Source organism: Rhinichthys klamathensis, unplaced genomic scaffold (genome assembly GCF_029890125.1).
Source record: "Rhinichthys klamathensis goyatoka isolate OS25496 unplaced genomic scaffold, OSU_Roscu_1.1 h1tg000094l_1, whole genome shotgun sequence".
Classification (NCBI taxonomy): domain Eukaryota; kingdom Metazoa; phylum Chordata; class Actinopteri; order Cypriniformes; family Leuciscidae; genus Rhinichthys; species Rhinichthys klamathensis.
In genome coordinates this window covers 1,798,835-1,818,041 of record NW_026606633.1, presented here as the reverse complement: position 1 = coordinate 1,818,041, position 19,207 = coordinate 1,798,835, and the positions used below count along the sequence as shown (strand labels likewise).

At 40.0% G+C, this 19,207-nt stretch overlaps 1 protein-coding gene across 1 annotated transcript in view; it reads left to right on the top strand.

The window, feature by feature from the left end:
* smim24 (small integral membrane protein 24) overlaps positions 1 to 19,207 on the top strand; it is a 219,005-nt gene that overhangs the window by 190,496 nt on the left and 9,302 nt on the right. The gene's annotated exons all lie outside the window — the stretch shown is intronic.

The window sequence follows — 19,207 nt, the reverse complement described above, 5'->3', positions numbered from 1 at the left end:
TACTGACTCCAAACTTAACATTACAAGTAAAAGTGAATGTTATAATGTCCTTTTAATTTCATATTAAGTATTTTATTGGAAAAAAAAATCTTCTCAAAATCATTGTAAATACATGACTGCTATGGGACATGTTGTCGCAAAGGTTAACGTGTTAATTTAACAATATTGAACTATACATTTTTGTTCCCTAGTCATGATCAATAGCCTTTGTATAGTCCAAACATTAAGATATGCGTATATATATATATATATATATATATATATATATATATATATAAACGTATTTAAAAAAATAAACCTACCCCAAGTCGATACCTTTTTTGGTGTAATCTCTGTAACAACAACATACTTAAAGTAACATGGCAGAGCGATGAGTAATATCAGATCATGTGACTCAGAGGATCAGATCTGTCTGGGTCAGTGGCTCAAACAGAAAAGCTCTTCCTCTGCCTGTCAGTCAGTCAGAGACTCAGAGAGAGTTTGTGCAGCATCAGGCTCTGAGAGAACGCCAACACAGCTGAAATTAGACATGGATCCCATATTGATTGGCATAGTGACTGTCAACACAAGTTTAACTGTTGTGTACTGGAACTTTCTTATGGCTCAGGTTTTCTGCAGGAAGATCAAGGATGCACCCAAACCTGAGGAAATGCCAGTCTAAGTGAGTAGCATTGATGTTATTAGTCGATGGGCTCAGTGTCACGACCTGTTAGATACTGTCCTAAGTTTGGGGTCAATACTTGTATTCCACAAAGACGCATTCAATTCTGATTCAAAAATGATAGTAAAGATATTTATAATGTTACAAAGGATTTATATTTCAAATAAAAAGAAAATATTAAGCAGCCCAGCTGTTTTCAACTGATAATAATAAGAAATGATTCTTGATCACCAAATCAGCATATTAGAATGATTTCTGAATGATCATGTGAAACTGAAGACTGGCGTAATCACGGCCGCATTAACAATAGGGCTAGGCGGGGCTAAAGCCCCGGGGCCCGAACAAGGAGGGGGCCCGTGATTGGCTGTGGAGTAGATACTAGCCATCTGATTGCCAAAGCCTTACCACGCAACGCCCCCCACAAATTAGCCCTGTTATTTAGTGGTGCTTTGCCGTATATTCCATGCATTATCATGGAATCATTAATATTATAGTGACCGTTCGCAAAGACCCGCCTTTTTTAGTTACAGTGTGACAAGCCAGGCGTCTCTCACGAGTCACGCACATCATGTTCTCACTCACGCAGTGAAAAATACATCGCGGGGCAAAGACTAACGTTACACCGAGTGACTACGAGAGAGAGAGATCAGAGCAGCTTACTGTTGATATGAAACAAGGAATGGTGAATTGAAACGTCACGTTTTAATTTGATATAACAAATACATTTATTCTATATTTAACTTGTGAACGATCTACCTGCTGCTGCACGTAGCAGGGGCGGATCTACAGGGGGGCAAGGGGAGGCAGGTGCCCCCCCTCTCTAGAGCCTTGCCCCCCCTGCTGCCCCCCTAACTTTGATGATCCAAAAACTGTACTTGTAAAAACAACCTGCCACTATGTCCACAAGCTTTTTAAAACAGTGAACTAAACAATACATTTACCAAAAGTGAACAATTTAATTTTTAATTTTAAATATATTATTAGCCCCTCCCCCCTGCGTCCCTGATTCAAACGTGCAGAGCGGCGTTGGCGGCTCACACACACACACACAGCGAGTCTGCTGCGGTGAGGTGGCCCTGCAACCCGACTGGAGAGAGTGAGCTTCCCCAGAGCCTCTGAAGGTGAAGTGAGTTTCCCCAGGTGTAGTTTAAACACACACGTTTAACTTAAAGTTACATTTGTAATGAATGTATTGTATACTAAAGACGATTCAGCATCAGCAAAAACAGCGCGTCTATTACGTTAGCCAAAATCAGCGGTCAATTCGCTCCCTCGTGATTTGTAAGAGCACTCTTCCCTTTGATTAGCCTAATTTTGATTTTAGTAAAGACAAGAACAGCTTAAGGCGAGACACAATAACATCGGGGTTTTTTTCACTGGTTAATTTGAAGATTTTGGGCTATTTGTCTTCAATAACATGTCTTCTTTCAGACTTGTGGTGAAATTTTTTTTCCAAAAAAACACATTTAGGACTTTATTTTACTACACTTTGTCTATTTGCGTCAGTATTCTCCTAAATTCAACAGAAGTTGTCGTTCTAAATCAACATGTTGCTCCGCGATCGCTGCATGTCAATGTCATCACATACATCTCTGTTGGAAAGCTCTCTCTCCTGTACATTGTTGTCGTATCCAAATATGGTCATTTCCTTTTAATCAGCAACCAATCGTGAAAGTACAATGGGCATTTAACTCTAAAACCGAAATCTCATTGGCTGATGTCAATTTCTGACAACGTGATTCGTTCAGATGCATCACGTGACGTGCTCTGACATTTAGATATGCGTTTTTGACCGTTTTTCTGTTAAGTTGAAGGCCATAAATGCTGTGATTTAGGTGGTTTGTATTGTTGTTGCTAATGATTTGGTAAGATATTGTGTCTGTAAATAGTTGTTTCCACTAAAAAAAGTATGAATTTTTACATTACAAATCTTTAAATGCTGTTTTCTCAAAATTAGTTTTTTGTCATTCTCCAGTACAAACATCTCAGCCTGTGTAGCACCTATGTACACCAAACTTTCCAGTTATACACTTAGCAGTATTCTGAAGATATTTTCAGAGGGATTTGTTAATAAATCATTCCTAAAAACCTTTGTAGTGTGTAAGGGCATGATTAAACAATAACGTTAATCATTTAATAACGATTAAATGTGTTTTTGTGTTTGTTTTGTTAAAGCAATTCACATATAGGGATTCCCATGTACCGTCTACCCCTGCCACCCTGCCAAGACCTCTTGCCACCCCTTTGCCCCCCCATATAAAATTTTCTAGATCCGCCACTGGCACGTAGGCCTATAGATGGCTGCCTGCGCCTTATTAGAATATACGCATCAACCAATCAATCGCATCCACTCTTCACTTCATTCTATTCTTAAAACACATGCGTCATCATCGACCCCAAAAATTTTCGGTAAGTTTGATTATTAACTTGATGGATGTATGATGCTTTTTGTGTTTGATCAAACTCTATTTTCGCCTAAAGGGCTGGCGATAATATATCCGGTAGAAATATGTACATTTTCCTGCGCCATCATGATACAAGTTTATAATTTAAACGCGTTTTTTAAACATTGTGGTTTGGATACAAATTATTTTAAACTGCTCAGGCACAGTAAGCAGCGGGAGAGAATTCATTTTGGTTTTGAGACCATGGTGAACTTGAGACGGTTTTGCACAGCGCACTTGAGTTCCGACCCTGAGGTCTTAAAGTGACAGTAGCTACTAATAAAGCTGCTGTCGCCATTTCTGCAATAATGTTAATCAAACATTAGAAATAAAGTTATTTACTGCCCTTGAGTGATTCACTTTTGTAGAATAAATAAGAATGAATGTTGAATTTATAGAGAAAACTATGTATTATTTATTTGATCACTTTATACAATATAATATTATTCAGTGCTTTAAGTTTTTCAAGTAGGTCGATTTCTTATGTGCCTTTGTTCTATTGTTATTTGTGACTCTTGTCATCAGTAAGCTTGAGATTCTTTTCTTAAGCTACTATTATTTTTTGTGATATTGAAATTGGTCACAAGAATTATGAAATTTGAGTGGCATAAAATTTTGATATGATAAAAAATCGTATTAAAAGTAATATAACTTAACTGTGAAGTATATCATAGATGAATAAAACGACTCGTATAATGATAGAACATTTAGCTCATGTAGTTGGTGACCTAAAGTGGTGGTGGGGGGGCCCTGCAGAGCTCATAGCCCCGGGGCCCAGTGAGCTCTTAATGCGGCCCTGGGCGTAATGATGCGAAAAATTCATCTTTGCCATCAGAGGAAAAAAAATACATTTTTAAATATATTAATTGTAAATATATTTCATAATATCACTGTTTTTACTGCATTTTTGATCAAATAAATGCAGCCTTGATGAGCATAAGACAATAATAATCATTTGAATGGTAATGCAGGTTGTTTCACCTTTGTTAGTTACACAGTTGAGACCAATTAAGGCTAAAACCATTTACAAACAGAAAAGTTTTTATACTGTCTTACATGTCTGTAAATCCTTGCTGAGCTTTGGAGTATTAATCACAAACTAGTCTTCAGTTATTTATTCATTTAGCTCTTTGCTCCACCACCTGCTTTATCTCAGACTCAGATGTTGAGTTATCAGTCTACAGTGCGTGCAGAATTATTAGGCATGTTGATTTTCTGATCATATTTTTTTCCCAGGCACATTTTACCAATTCCAAACCACATTAATCTTAATAACTACTATTAATTTTGTATTTAATAATTTATAAGTGATATATAATTGGTCATGAAGGCTGGAAATGAAAAACGCAGTAAGTTTGGGGAGTTCATTCTTAGTCCATCTCTTCAGGGTAGGAGATGGACTAAAAATGAACTCCCAAAACTTACTGGCAGATTCTGGAAGATGAATTCATCAAACAGCGGTACAAGAGGATGTGGTGCTGGTCCTTCAAGAGCCACTTTCAATCTGTCTGTCTATAAAGCCTATAAAAACAGTCTTCATGTATTTTACTACACTCCAGCTTGTGATTCTTATTAAGTGGGGGTCATTTTTTAGGATTCTTTTCTTAAGTCTCTGAGATCCTGACACCTTGCACCTCTGGAGACTCCAGGTAGGTTGCAGTTCTGGAAAATGGTGGAGCTTGAGACTAAAGGGTTTCTGATGGTTTCACACTTAATTCTTCACCTTAATTCTTAATTCTTTTGCAGTTAACATGTGTCTTTTCTTCTCCATGTTTTTGTCTAACCCTGCTGACCCAATGAGCATTTCACTGTCCAATGGTCATGCCTTAACTGCAATTTAACACATCCTTCTCATGGGCATTTAATAATTTTTGACTTTTCAGTCTGAGTTAAATCTCTTTTTTGGCTTATTTTATCTGTAAAAGATTTTTTATCTATAAATGATTAAATACAAAATTAATAGTAGCTATTAAGATTAATGTGGTTTGGAATTGGTAAAATGTGCCTGGAAAAAAATGTGATCAGAAAATCAACGTGCCTAATAATTCTGTATTCTCATCCACAGGAAATATAAATAATTGGAATAATTATGGCACAGTACATTTTTGTTTTAGTATAACCTTTAATTGGTATAAAATGCCATTTAATCCCTCTTAAAACACACACTCAATACAATTAAATTCACATTTATTTGTATAGCACTTTTCACAATACATATCGTTTCACAGCAGCTTCACAGAAAACGCAACACACTCTTTCTTGAGAGTGCATCTCAGACAGGATTAGGTGGATTACAGAATAGCTAACCCTTGATTAAAAGCTTTCACCTTCATGAAAGACAGCTGCCATTACCAGCTATGGAATATCAGAGTGGGCGAGACGTCAGCCAAAGGATTAAATGGGATTAAGGGAATCATATCAGGCTATGTCACAGCACATTCACTGGCCTTTACAATAGAATAATGAACTCTGGTCATATTAGCTCATAGCCTATCTTCATCTGAAGACATAACATTTCTTTTCCCTCACAGATTAAGAACTTGGTTGTGACCCTGACGATGAAGAGGAAGAGGAAGAACCAAAGTCTTTGGGAGGGAAGAAAGGAGGGATGAGGAAGACAATAAGATAAAAGGAGGAACCGACTACATTTGACCCAGAAGTGGACGGACAGAAATTCTGCCAGGATTTAAATCCATGTATTTGACTCATGAGGTTAAAAAGATGTCACTGAATTCATTTATGAACAATCCTCTCTATATATCTTTCTTTCATCTATTAGTCTGTCTCCACAAGCTCCAAATCTCTTGCTCAACCTCCCTAGTTTACAAAATTGTATCTTTCTTTCTAAGTGCTGCTCATTTCCACCTGTTGTAATTTACCAAAAAATACAAATCTTCTGATGTGCTTTGAAGTCTGACTCTGTAGGTTTTTTATTATTATATATATTTTCTAGATTTAGCCAAATAGATGTCAATATCTTACGGTGACCGGGAGGGGACATGTTCGGTTCACTTATTTTTGTCGTGCCACAACATATAAACTCGTGGGAACGTGATATTAAGTTGTGGGAACGTGATAATATCTCGTGGGAACGTCATTTTAAGTCGTGGGAACGTGAGTATAAGTTGTGGCCACGAGATAATTTTGTTGAGGTAACGACATAATTATGTCGTGGCCACGTGATGCAAAGTCGTAGCCTCGAGATCATATGTTGAGAGAACGACATCTATTTGTCGTGGCCACGAGTTATGTTGAGGAAGCCACAGCGGCCAATACTAGTTTTGCGACAAAAAAGCCCATTCAATTTAAGAATGCGCTTCAGGTGTCTTTTACTTATAACGTACCCATGTCTTAATGCCAAAGACCGCACTATATATTTATATGACATTCCTAATTTAAAGCTGCAGTCCGTAGCTTTTCCTCTTTGTCGCCATCTCTGTTTGAAGTCTGCAATTGCAGTCATTCGCGGAATTATTAATTTTACGTGAGTTGTACATCGGCATGAAACAGTGAAACACAATGTTGTGAGGAGAGTGCGCGTCGCGGCTGTCGGTCACAGCGCCGGTGTGGATACTGGCATTCAGAATCACACATTCTACTTTTTGGAAGTACAGGATGACCAACATAAGAATTTTCACCGGAAAATGTCATCTGAACAAGTAAGTAACATTCACTTTTGTTCAGATCAACTACAGGGAAAATGCATTTATTGCACTGCAGTAAATCGCGCTGATTAAATCTAACGATCGCTTATCATGTCGAACCGTGCAAATTATACTTTGTTCTCAAATTGTTAATGTTACATGTGTTTTATGGTTACCTGTAGTTCAGAATTCATATTCTCCATAATAGCTAAACGAGAAAGGCACAACAAAGGAAACTCCATAACTGTATGAATTAAGCAAACAATTTTGGTACTGTTACACGATTGAACTATTGAAATGTCTTACTTGTCCAGCAGAAAAAAGCGTCTCTTCTTCCGTTTTGAACCCCTTCAAAACACGGAGTTCACCCACCAAACGCCCTGCCTATGTTCCTTGTGTTCACATGAGACGGTTGCTGTCTTTCTCTAGCCACTTTAAATCCGAAGTACGAAGTCTTTTGGGTTTTATAACGGGTGAATCTCCAGTTGACACTGATGATTGTCGTTTGGATCTTTCTGGATCCGCCATAAGTTAAATTATGTAAAGTGCTGCGAGAAAAGGCATCTCTATTCTCCCCAACGTCAACATCCTCACGCGCAGTATAGCTAGCCGAAACTCCTTCTTTATGTGTACGGATGTGACGTAATGACGCAAAGACATGCTCGAATTTCCCGCGGAAACCCACCAGTACCACTGGAAATAAAATCATTATTACAAGCTAACCGTTTTGAATCGAGCTACGGCAAGCAGATAGTTTTGAACACTGGCTGAATATGTTTTTTTTTAAATAATTATTTTGGATTATTTTTAACTTGAAAAAAGTTACGGACAGCAGCTTTAAAGAAAAATGTTATTTCTTCTGTCATCTCCATCTCTGCTGTAGCCCAGTCTATGGTACGGTTACAGTATTGGCCGCTGTGGCTTCCTCAACATAACTCGTGGCCAGGGATGTGCACAGGGAGGTTGCTCAGGTTGCCCGGGCAACTGCCCATATGCCCTTCTCGACTCAGGTTGCCCCTTCCAAAAAAACAAAAAAAAAAATCGTACAATGGATGCAGAATTTCACGTAGGCCTAGATAAAAAAATAAATAAAAAAATCGCAAAGCCTCATTCACTTCTATCCGGGCACCAAAAGTGAAAGTCAGTAAGGGAAGGGTAAACTGTTGTGGCTGCAGCGCTGCACGCGACCATAGACTGCACGCGACCGGTGCGTAAGGCCCCGCAAATTACTTAAGGCCCCGCCTCCATCTCGTGTCATAGCGCGTCAATTAATGTGTACAACATCCATGACAAAATGAAGCGAAACTATCCTTCTGGTCACGAAAAGAGGAGGAAGAAAAAAAACCATGACAGTGAATTGCGGGAACAACAATCAGGTAAACTTGTGTTCTCTCCTCTCTAAGTTTGATGTCAGCAAAGTTTGATGTTTTTCGGTCTTGCTAACCTAGCTGGGCAGGCAGTGCATCTCTTGCATCACTTTGTGCCTGACAAAAGTGAGAGTAAAATACAATTATTTATTACGTTTGTTTTTGATAAACGACAAAGTGCAACGGTGTTTGTTTACTGCAGCTCGGAAAACATAACTGCGTCGCGTGTGTTATCGTGCGTTCATATGCGCGTGCACAAAATGAAACTGGCATCTTTCAAGCAGAAATATGTGGAGACCAGACATAGCCTACTGTACAATACATGCACGTGAATGATGGCACTCCCAATCAAAGTACACATTATGAAACAAGATTGTTTTCTAGTCTCAGTGTAGTTAAAAACTCTAAACAACTGCACTAATTATGCAAGATAGAAAGCAATGTAGCTACATTGATTGACTATTGCTTTATAGGCTATATTGAATTTAAAATGTTGATTAGCTGGACATACTGGTCAATATGGATGCACATCCCTCAGTAAATAATAACCATAAATCAAGAATTGCTTCAACAAGCATAATACAAATACAAAAATCATACTGATGCCGAAAATACCCAGGCTGTAGAGAGAACCAAAGTTAATACCAAAAGCCAAAGCTCAGGGTTATAATTTATTATTTTCTTCTTATTTATGTTTACATTAATATTCACTTGTTATCTTAACATTCTATAGAAAATACTCTATTCAATAAATATTGTTTGTTTGAACCTCATTCTGTTCTATATTGTTGTACTTATTCTTTGACTGTTTTGTTTAAAGGAGGGAGGATTGTATTGGGAGCACTGAAGTGTCAGGTGTGACTGTGTGGCAATGGCAAATGGTTTACATAGCTCATGGCGTCACGGGTCAGGTAGAGGCCCCTTAGCTGAATTTTGCTTAGGGCCCCAGGGGGAGGTCAGGATCGGCACTGGTTTTAGCAGTCGATTCTGTTCCCTACCTAATTCCTGTTCCCTTTACGCAATCATACTACAAATCATGCGTAGTTGCACGTAGCCTACCATCAGAACTGAATGTACGGGAAGCCAAAAGGTTTTTCCCGAAATCTAAGCGTTTTTTTTTTTTGTTTGTTTTTTAGAAGCGAGTTTTTCCATTCAATCCAGATTATTTCTTTTCAAATTAAAAAAATTAATTAAATAAATAAATAATAATTAAAAAAACAATAATATGAGGAACTCTTTCTCTCATGTGTGTCATCTCTGACGTTTTGCAATCTTTATAAATAATAATAAGACCATAATATGAGGCATTGCGTTTGGACATAAACACGGTCAGATAAGGCAATTTGGAAGGGGCCAAATTCAGTGTCCTTTGGGGGGGGTGGGGGGGGGGGGGGTGGGGGTGGGTGCCGTCAGAGTCAGAGCAACTGCCCCTCAAAATTCCTGTGCACGTCCCTGGCTGAATGGATTCAAAAACGGTAAAACTCAACAGTTTAACTCTGGGGGAGTTGTAAAATAAGCCTATTTCCAAAAAAAGTGGAGTATCCCTTTAACGCGCCATCACAGTCTGTGAAAAGGTTCCATTCTAAAAAAAAGAAAATAGGCTATACACTGTAAAAAAAATTGCCAGGAATTTACAGGATAAAAGGTTATTATTTTACAATAAGTTACTGGTCAGAAATTTACAGTGAAATGAATGCATGCTGGGTCATTTTCTTATGAGTTACTGTTAATCAATAGCAAAATGATGCTGACATCACAGTGATTTACTGCTCTTGTTTTACAGCGAATTCACATTATAAATATGTCTTTAACCATGCCACTGTAAGAAATGATATTGTTTAGTACTGTCATTGTTTTGAAGTCACCATAGTGTTCCATAAGCTTGGTCCAAGATGGACCTTGTATATTCATATTCAAATTTCTGATAGTCAAGTCAGAAATGTGACAAATGAAAACATTTGTTAAAACATTTGTTAAAACAATGACAAGCTAGAATAAAATAAGCCAACTGGCTGATTTTAAGCTTCAAACTATAATATTATTAGCGTTATTTAAGACAAAAATCAGCACAGCAGCAGCTGGGAAATAGAATCCAAAACACAAAATAAATCATTATTGGCCATCTATAATAGTTACAAAAAGTATGTAATTATTTTCAGTAGCCTATAATTCAATCTGTATCCATCTGCAAATAAAATATGGAAGACCTTTGGAAAATATGGAAGAATATGGATTGCCCTTTATGAAAATGTATTTGATTAGATTTTATTTGATTAGACAAAAATAATTGTAAGGATTGCTCAGAGTCGGTAAGATCCATTTGCAGCTTTTATTTGATATAAGTAGACAATAGTAAAAGGGCTAGGCAAAGAGTACTCAGATACACAGGCGTTGAAGTCCAGGCCAGGCTGAGATTCGAAGCACAGTAAACAGTCAAGGGTCAAGGAAGCCAGAGAATGATCGTAGATAACAGCAAACAGTCCGAGATCTGAACCAGTGGGAGAAAACACAAGGATAAACGCTCAGTAGGTAAACCAGGGCTAAAAAATACTTCGCACTGAATGAGGGTTGAGAGCTGGTTAAATACACAAGCAAATGGGATACAGGTGTGAGAGCAATGAGTGGAAACAGGTGTGTGTAGGTCCAGATGACCTGCATGATGGGAGATGTAGTGTTAATACTCAGGAGATGGCTCTCTACGTGGGTGTGAAGGAGGTGATGCAGGAAACTTCTGCGTTACAGAGCCCCCTCCCTGCGAGCGACTCCTGGCGCGAGAAGGTAAACGACGACGGGGTCTTCCACGAGGTCGAGGAGCAGGTTTGCTGGGGTGTGCTTGGTGGAATTCCTCGATAAGTGTGGGATCTAGGATGTCCTTAGCCCTGATCCAGCACTGATCCTCTGGACCGAACCCCATCCTCTGGACCGAACCCCTCCCAATCGACTAGGTACTGAAGGACGTTACCTCTGCGTCTGGAATCCAGCAGTTCTCTTACCCGATATGCTTCTTCGCCGTCTACCAGGATTGGAGGGGTGGTTTGTGTTGTGAGTTCCTCTCTTGTACCTCTCTCGGGACGGGCAGCAGGTTTCAGCAGGGAAACATGGAATGTGGGAGCGATACGATAGTTAGTGGGAAGTTTTAGACGAAACGACACTGGAGTTTTAGGATCTGGAATGGACGACATATCTGGGGCTGAGCTTGCGGCAGGGAAGCCGTAGTTTGAGATCCTTTGTGGACAGCCATACTCATTGGCCTGGGCGGTAATGGGGGGCTGGTCTACGATGCCGGTTGGCGTGGCGTTCCTGACGCCTAACCGCATGTACCAGATGGGTATGCGCGTGATCCCAGACCTCCTCACTCCTTTGAAGCCATTCGGTAACGGAAGGGAGCTCTGTGGATTCCCCGGACCAAGGGAACAGCGGAGGTTGGAAGCCAAGAATGCACCGAAACGGAGTTAAACCAGTGACGGGCTTAACCAGGGAGTTCTGCGCATACTCTGCCCAGAACAGATATCGGCTCCACTCTGTTTGTTGTCGCTGGCAGTATGTGCGCAAGAACCGAATGATGTCCTGGTTCAGACGTTCTGTCTGCCCGTTGGATTGGGGATGATATCCGGAGGACAAGCTGATGTTTACATTGAGGTGTTTGAAAAAAGCTCCCCAAACTCTAGAGGTGAACTGTGGCCCTCGGTCTGACACGATGCCGTCCGGCAGACCGTAGAAGCGAAACACCTGATTGCACAGGATTTCGGCAGTGGCGAGTGCTGTGGGCAGTTTGGGTAGTGGCACCAGTCTGCATGCCTTGGAAAAGCGATCGACTATGGTCAGTATGGTGGTGTTACCCTGGGATTCCGGGAGGTCGGTGATGAAATCTATAGCGATGTGCGACCAAGGTCGTTGGGGAATGGGCAATAGATTGAGAAGTCCAGCGGGGAGTTGACGAGGTGTCTTGGAAGTGTTGCAACTGGTACAGCTTTGGATGTGGTTGGTGGTGTCTGTGAGTAAAGAGGACCACCAGAACCGGTTGCGGAGCAGGTGAACGGTGGCAGTGATACCAGGATGACCGGAACTGGGCGTCGTGTGAACCTGATCTATGAGGAGAGTACGTAGGGAAACGGGCACATATAGGCGATCAGGAGGGCAATTCATAGGTGGAGGTTCCTGCTGATTAAACAGTTTTATCTCCATGGTGATGTCCCATTGTACTGGGGCGATGAGCAAACTCTCAGGAAGGATATTCTCGGTACCCGTTGTTTGGGTTGTCTCCTCAGTTTGACGAGAGAGAGCGTCGGCCTTAGTATTCTTGGAACCTGGTCGATATGTGATGGTGCGCTCCTTCCAACCAGTGCCGCCACTCCTCTAGAGCCAATTTCATGGCCAATAACTCACGGTTGCCCACATCGTAGTTGCGCTCCGCGGGGGTGAGCTTACGGGAGAAAAAGGCACAAGGATACATTTTCTCAGGCATGCCCTGACGCTGGGAGAGAACTGCTCCTACTCCAGTGTCGGAAGCATCCACTTCGACGATGAACTGGCGCATGGGGTCGGGGTGCCGCAGAATGGGAGCAGAGGTGAAGCGAGCTCGGAGATCATCAAAGGCTTTGGAGGACTCGGGTGACCAGCTCAGACAATGGTTGTAGCGTTTCGTCATGGCAGTCAGAGGAGCGGCAACTGTACTGTAATTCCTGATAAACCGACGATAGAAGTTTGCAAATCCCAGGAACCATTGTAACTGCTTGATGGTCTGGGGAACTGGCCATCTCAGGACTGCCTGAACCTTCTTTTCGTCCATCGCCACACCCTCTGAACTGATTACGTAACCCAGGAAAGACGTACTCGTGCGGTGGAATTCACATTTCTCGAATTTGCCAAAGAGCTGGTAGTGGAGAAGTCGTTGGAGAACGGATCTGACGTGCTTCACATGTTCCTCCATGGTTGAGGAGTAGATCAAAATGTCGTTGATGTAGAGGGTTGAATGAGGGTGAATGAGGGTTGAGAGCTGGTTAAATAAACAAGCAAATGGGATACAGGTGTGAGAGCAATGAGTGGAAACAGGTGTGTGTGTAGGTCCAGATGAACTGCATGATGGGAGATTTAGTGTTAATACTCAGGAGATGGCTCTCTACGTGGGTGTGAAGGAGGTGATGCAGGAAGCTTCTGCGTTACAAATATACACTTGTTCGTCAAGGATAACAGTAAAGTAAAGGACTTGTTTCCATTACGGTTCTTGATGTTAAGGACAAATTTCACCCCTGTGGACAATGGCATTGTGTAGTATAATAAATACAAAATTACTACAAAACAATCACAATTGAACACACACACACAAATTCAACACTAAAACAACCTAACTATCTTTTATTTGGAGGGATGTTGACAATGACGATTCTGCAACAGTAAATTCTCTGGGGTTTACAAAAACATTAAATAAAATCTCTGCTCAAAGAAATAATTATAACACCATTTGCTCTACTGTAAGTGTCAGTACTCTGGATGTCTTGAGTGATAATACTAATAGTATAACAATTTAATATGCTGTACGTTTAATACAGTTTTTCTGAATTGGTAAAACACATTTCTTGAAACAATCCCTCACTTTCTCAAAACCTTAAACACAAAACCAAATTTTCAAACCACATTCAGAGAACCTCTGACTCTTCTGGCAATATCAAACAATTGCCTCAAAACCATTTTATCTGTGCTCAAAATCAAACAACGCTTTCAGATCATACACACAGCGAGTCAATTTTATAAACACTTCTTCAGATCATTCGTTAGACACTACATCAAAAAATGGAGAACACAAAATCCATACCATGCAGTTACAGAAAAAAAGTATATTGTAAAAAGGTAAACAAATTTTGCAATTACGTAAAAAAAATATAGTAATGACAACTTACAGTAGTAAGGTGAATAAATTGTATACAGTATCCACTGCAAGTATAGTATTGTACTGAATATTGTATAGTAGTCCTATCGAATGTCTGTATATTCAGCACTTGCATACTGTGAAAATACAGTGACCAACTTACTGCAAAAGCCAAAAAGGTTACAGTAAAAACTCTAAATAAAAAGCATGTTACAGTAAAGTACACTCAGAAGAGTTGTGCAACTGCAAAATCATGGTCAATGAGAGATTTTATTCTGCTTCAGCATCATGTCTTCATGTTGGTCCGGCCGGAGGACTTTGTCCACATCTCAGACACTGTCATCTCTGCAGGCAAAGGGAAAAACCCTAAAGCCAGATCCAGTCTTGACAACATTCTCCACATCTCGCTCTTCCTCGTCCTCATCCTCTTCCTGCTGGTTCACCTCCTCTTACTCATCCTCTTCTTCCTCTCCCTCTTATATTATTTCCATCCATTATTGGTATCAACATTCAGTGCAACATTTTGGGACTCTGAACTGACTTATGTACAGTTGGTTTGGTCACATCATTAGAAATAAGTGTAAACAATTTTAAATCGTTGTGTGTAATCGATGACAACTGTGTTGTAGTTGTGTTTAACTTTCGCCTACCTGTGTTTAGCATTTTGAAACATAAGTGCATCACAGTGTGAAATGTGTTTTAGTGAGTGAAAATGTGTTTAGAGTTTTGAAAAAAGAGTGCATGAGATTTGCAAACAGTGTTTTAACTACCTGAACTTGTTTAATGTTTTACAGAAAGAGTGATTTATTCGACAAATTGGTTTAGACTATTGAGAATTTGGTTCAGAGAATGGGGTTTAGTGTTTTAGCAATTCAGAAAAACTGTAAAATAAACAGTTCCGAGCCAACTGGGTCTGAGAAAAGAGTTCAGTTCTATTGAGGAAAGAAAAGGAGAGTATACGTCATCGGAAAAATAACTGTGTATGAACATTAACATTCAAAGGAAATCATGACAAATAAAACAGATCAGAGAAGAAAAATCCTGGCTGTCTTCCAATAAGGAAATTGTATAAATAGCAGACGTGTCAAAACAACTGTGTCACTGTCTGTCTGTAACCAACCAAAACAAATGCTGTCAATCAGAGATACAATCAGAAATTCCTTTTGGGTTTTTTGTTTTGATTGTTTTTTTTTTTCCAAGTGAAATTCCAACACATTCTCATCCTTTGGCGTCATATAGGTGACGCCATATGACATTTCGTCGAAATCTTACGCACATGGCATCCTTTAGCGTCAATATAACACCCACTGTTATGGGTAGGTTTAGGTCTGGGGTAGTCTCAGCCTCAGACGTCACGCCCACGGAACGTTGGCTAAACGTCTGATGCATATGGTACACTTAACTGGAAACACTTCAGGAATGTCGAAGTCGTCATCTGATTGGTTGAATTTTATCGGATTTCCGGGGGGCGCGAGTGTCGCGTTTATTTTCGGTCCGCCGGGAAACAAAGCACAGGCGTGTGATTGCGGAAGAAAAACAGAAAAACTGTTGTGTTTACATGAGTGACAATGAGCATTTATCAAGATCAGCTAAACGTAGGATTCTCAAAAGTATGCGAGGTTCACGGCATAGACACTTTAAGAGATGTCCAGGAGTTTTGTTTGAGGCACTTAGTGGAGACAAAAAGAGATATTTTAGCCTGTTTGCCGACGGGATTTGGGAAGAGTATTATTTTCCAAGCCTGGCCGACCCTTTGTCAGCATTTAGAAGGATTCCCAGCAGATCCAATTTTACTAGTTGTGTGTCCCCTCCTATCTATTATGGAAGATCAAGTGAAGTACCTAACTGCGAAGGGGATATCAGCCGCGTTTGCGGGCAAACATGAAACAACAGACGCTGACATCGCAGCTGGCCGATTCAGTATTGTGTTCGGTTCTCCAGAATTACTTGTGGGTGTTAAAAAGTGGAGAGATATGCTTCAAACAGATGTTTACCGCGAGCGTGTCATCGGTATGGCTGTTGATGAAGTGCACACCATTGTTCTATGGTAAGTAATGGTATTCTTTATTTAAATCCTATTTGGTTGTAGTGGAAATGTGTGCATACTTAAACAAAACCCCTCTTGATTACTGTTGTCATTACATGACTGACTTGTTGCACCACGCCGGTCTGTTGTTGTGGGGACATTTCCACGCCCCGAAACGTGACGCTGAACGAAACGAACTGTAATTGGTTGTTTGACATGTCGGTCAAACGGCCTTATGGGCGGGCCTTGGCCAAAGAAAGCTGCTATGAATGCTACGCGAGACTAGGTCTGGGGTAGGGTTACGGTTATGACGCCTTGGGATCTGCGTCTCATATTGACGCTAAAGGATGCCATGTTTGTCGGATTTAGACGAGCGTCACCTGTATGGCGCCTTGGGTTTTGCGTCTCATATTGACGCTAAAGGATGCCATGTGCGTAAGATTTCAACGAAATGTCACAGGCGTCACATGTATGACGCCTTGGGATGAGAACGGGCTCGAAATACAGGTATAAAATAAAAGGTAAACAACATTAAAATGAAACAGTGTCACTCAGAAGACTCAATTCTAATAAAACAAAATGAAAAAAAAATAATAAACAAAAACAAGGGATCCATAACATGAAATATTTAGTCGAACATAAATAATAATAATAAAAATGTATTTCTTCAGCACATTTAAACACAACACGAGTTGACCAAAGTGCTTTACAGAGTCCACATTTCAATAACGTTAAAACAGACATAGATGGATACAAATCATTCAGAACCACATATAACTAAAAACAATTAAAAGCAACAGTAAATAGATATGTCTTCAACATAGACTTAAAACCTTCAATGGAATCGCATGACTTGATGTAAACAGGGAGACCATTCCAAAGCCTCGGTGCAGCCACCAAGAAAGCTCGATCTCCCTTTGTTTTCAGGCGAGACTACGGAACCTTTAGCAGTAAGCTTTGCGATGATCTTAATGATCTGGAGGTGCAGTGGTGCTGCAAAAGCTCGGAGATATAGACAGGGGCTTGTCCGTGTAGACCCTTTTAAACCATTAAAAGGACCTTATATTGCACCCTAAACTCCACCGGGAGCCAGTGTAAAGAAGCCAGAACTGGAGTGATACTAGAATATTTACTGGTCCCAGTCAGCAGTCTGGCCGCTGCATTCTGCACTAGTTGCAGACGCGCCAGGGATTTTTTGGACACACCCACATACAGGGAATTGCAATAATCTAATCTGGATGAGATAAAAGCATGGACAACAGTTTCCATATCTTTAGTAGACAAAAAGCCTTTCATTCTGGCAATCCCTCTTAGCTGAAAAAAGCTACCCTTTACCACCGCATTTATCTGTTTATCAAATTTTAATTCGGCGTCAAAGATCACTCCGAGGTTTCTAACTTGAGTCTTAACCTTGGAGACAAGAGTGCCAAGCTCCTCGGAAAGCTGTTCAGCTAACTTCGGTGGGCCGAACACCACCACTTCATAAAAGGTAACCTTTCTAAACAGTCTTACCTTTCGGGACACCTGTCTAATAAAAAAATAGATACACCTGTATCTATTTTCTCAGAAAGAAAACCTGCATGGCAACATTTCTGTTGTGTGAGATTACAATCTTTGAGAACAAAAATAAAGTGCATTATTAGGATCATTGCCGTGATTCATGAACATTACAAAAATGACATGGTTTAAAAGAACTCAATTGACAACAGGGTGCATTGTAGCCTACTTTTTGTTACTTTTATGTTAACATTTGTATCCCAGGAAACTCATGGAGGTGAATCTTCAAGGTTGACATGAAATCAATTAAAATGCAATATTTGCTTATTCAGAACAAATAAATTGAGTGTATTTGATTCGATACATTCATAGGTCTTGGATTCAAAAATTGCACTTAAGTGATTCTCCACTGCTTGCTTTATACTGATACTGTGAGTAATAATGCGTACGAAACTAAAACAATTACAAATCTAAAACAATCCCTGTCAGAATTCTCTGTAATATTTTGCTTCATTTTTAAGCTTATGAATTTAGACAAAAGTTTTTGATGAACTGTGCTGGTATTTTCAATTTTGTAAGCCTACTTCTGTAGAAAAAGAAAAACACAAAAACAGTACATGTGTGTGGATTTAATCTATAACAGAACCTAAACAATCTGCATTCAATTAGGCTGTTACATTTTTTAGTGTGAAATTACAGTATTCCAGGTTAAAGGCACACTGTGGAACTTTTCAACCTTTATAATATATTACCAAAACCCATTGAGATGGTACATCGACTTACAATAGGTTGAATGACACGTCTGCCGTAGCCTGAAGGTGTCTGTATCGCTTTTCCTAGCACTATGTAACTTCGGGTTTCGGGTAGGAACCCGATCACAAAAAGAACTACAAAATTCGACCGCTTTACGGCATACGTCACTTCCCCCACCACCAGGGTTCTAAATTAACACCCGCCAACCCGCCAAATGCGGATTAAAATTCATTTTGGCGGGTGTTAATAAAAACTTACTAGCCAGTTTGGCCGGTGATGCATAAGGTTCTGTTCTCGGTCATTTATCCCCCTGGCAGTACTTCCTATATTTCCCATTAACACTGTGCCGTAATGCTACGTGATGACGTTTTATACGCCCATTGGCTGCGCGCAGTTTGCAGTGAAACCAGCGCGAGAAATGATCATGGAAACAAACGGAGCGTACGCGTCCGTCCACCAGAAAACACAAGGAAGATGAAGAACGAGCCAGAGCAGGGAGCAGACTGAAAGAGGAAGCTATAGTAAAGTAGCTAAAGTAAAAAGTTAAGATTAAACTAAATGCGCCGGTGGTTGGGACAGACTTCTGGGTTTAAATTTAAATGTCGTTTAACGAGAGATAGCCTACGTTATTTTTTTTAAGTTTAAGGTTTTTGTCATTATTTCTTACAAGCTTATACATTAGGCAATAGCCTATACACAACAAGCTTACTATATATCTTAAGGTTTTCTTTTAGTTGAAAACATTAAACAATATGTGTAAACAAAATATATAAACAACAAAAGCATTTAAGCTCAGGCAGCGCAAACGGGGAAAAAAACAAAAAAAAAGAAAAGAAAAAAGAAGCAGACTGCGCAGTTATCGTACAGAATGTAGTCAGCATACTCGAGTCAGCATATGATTATCGTGTTTATATTGTTTCACGTTCATGTTGAGAAAAACAATAATATC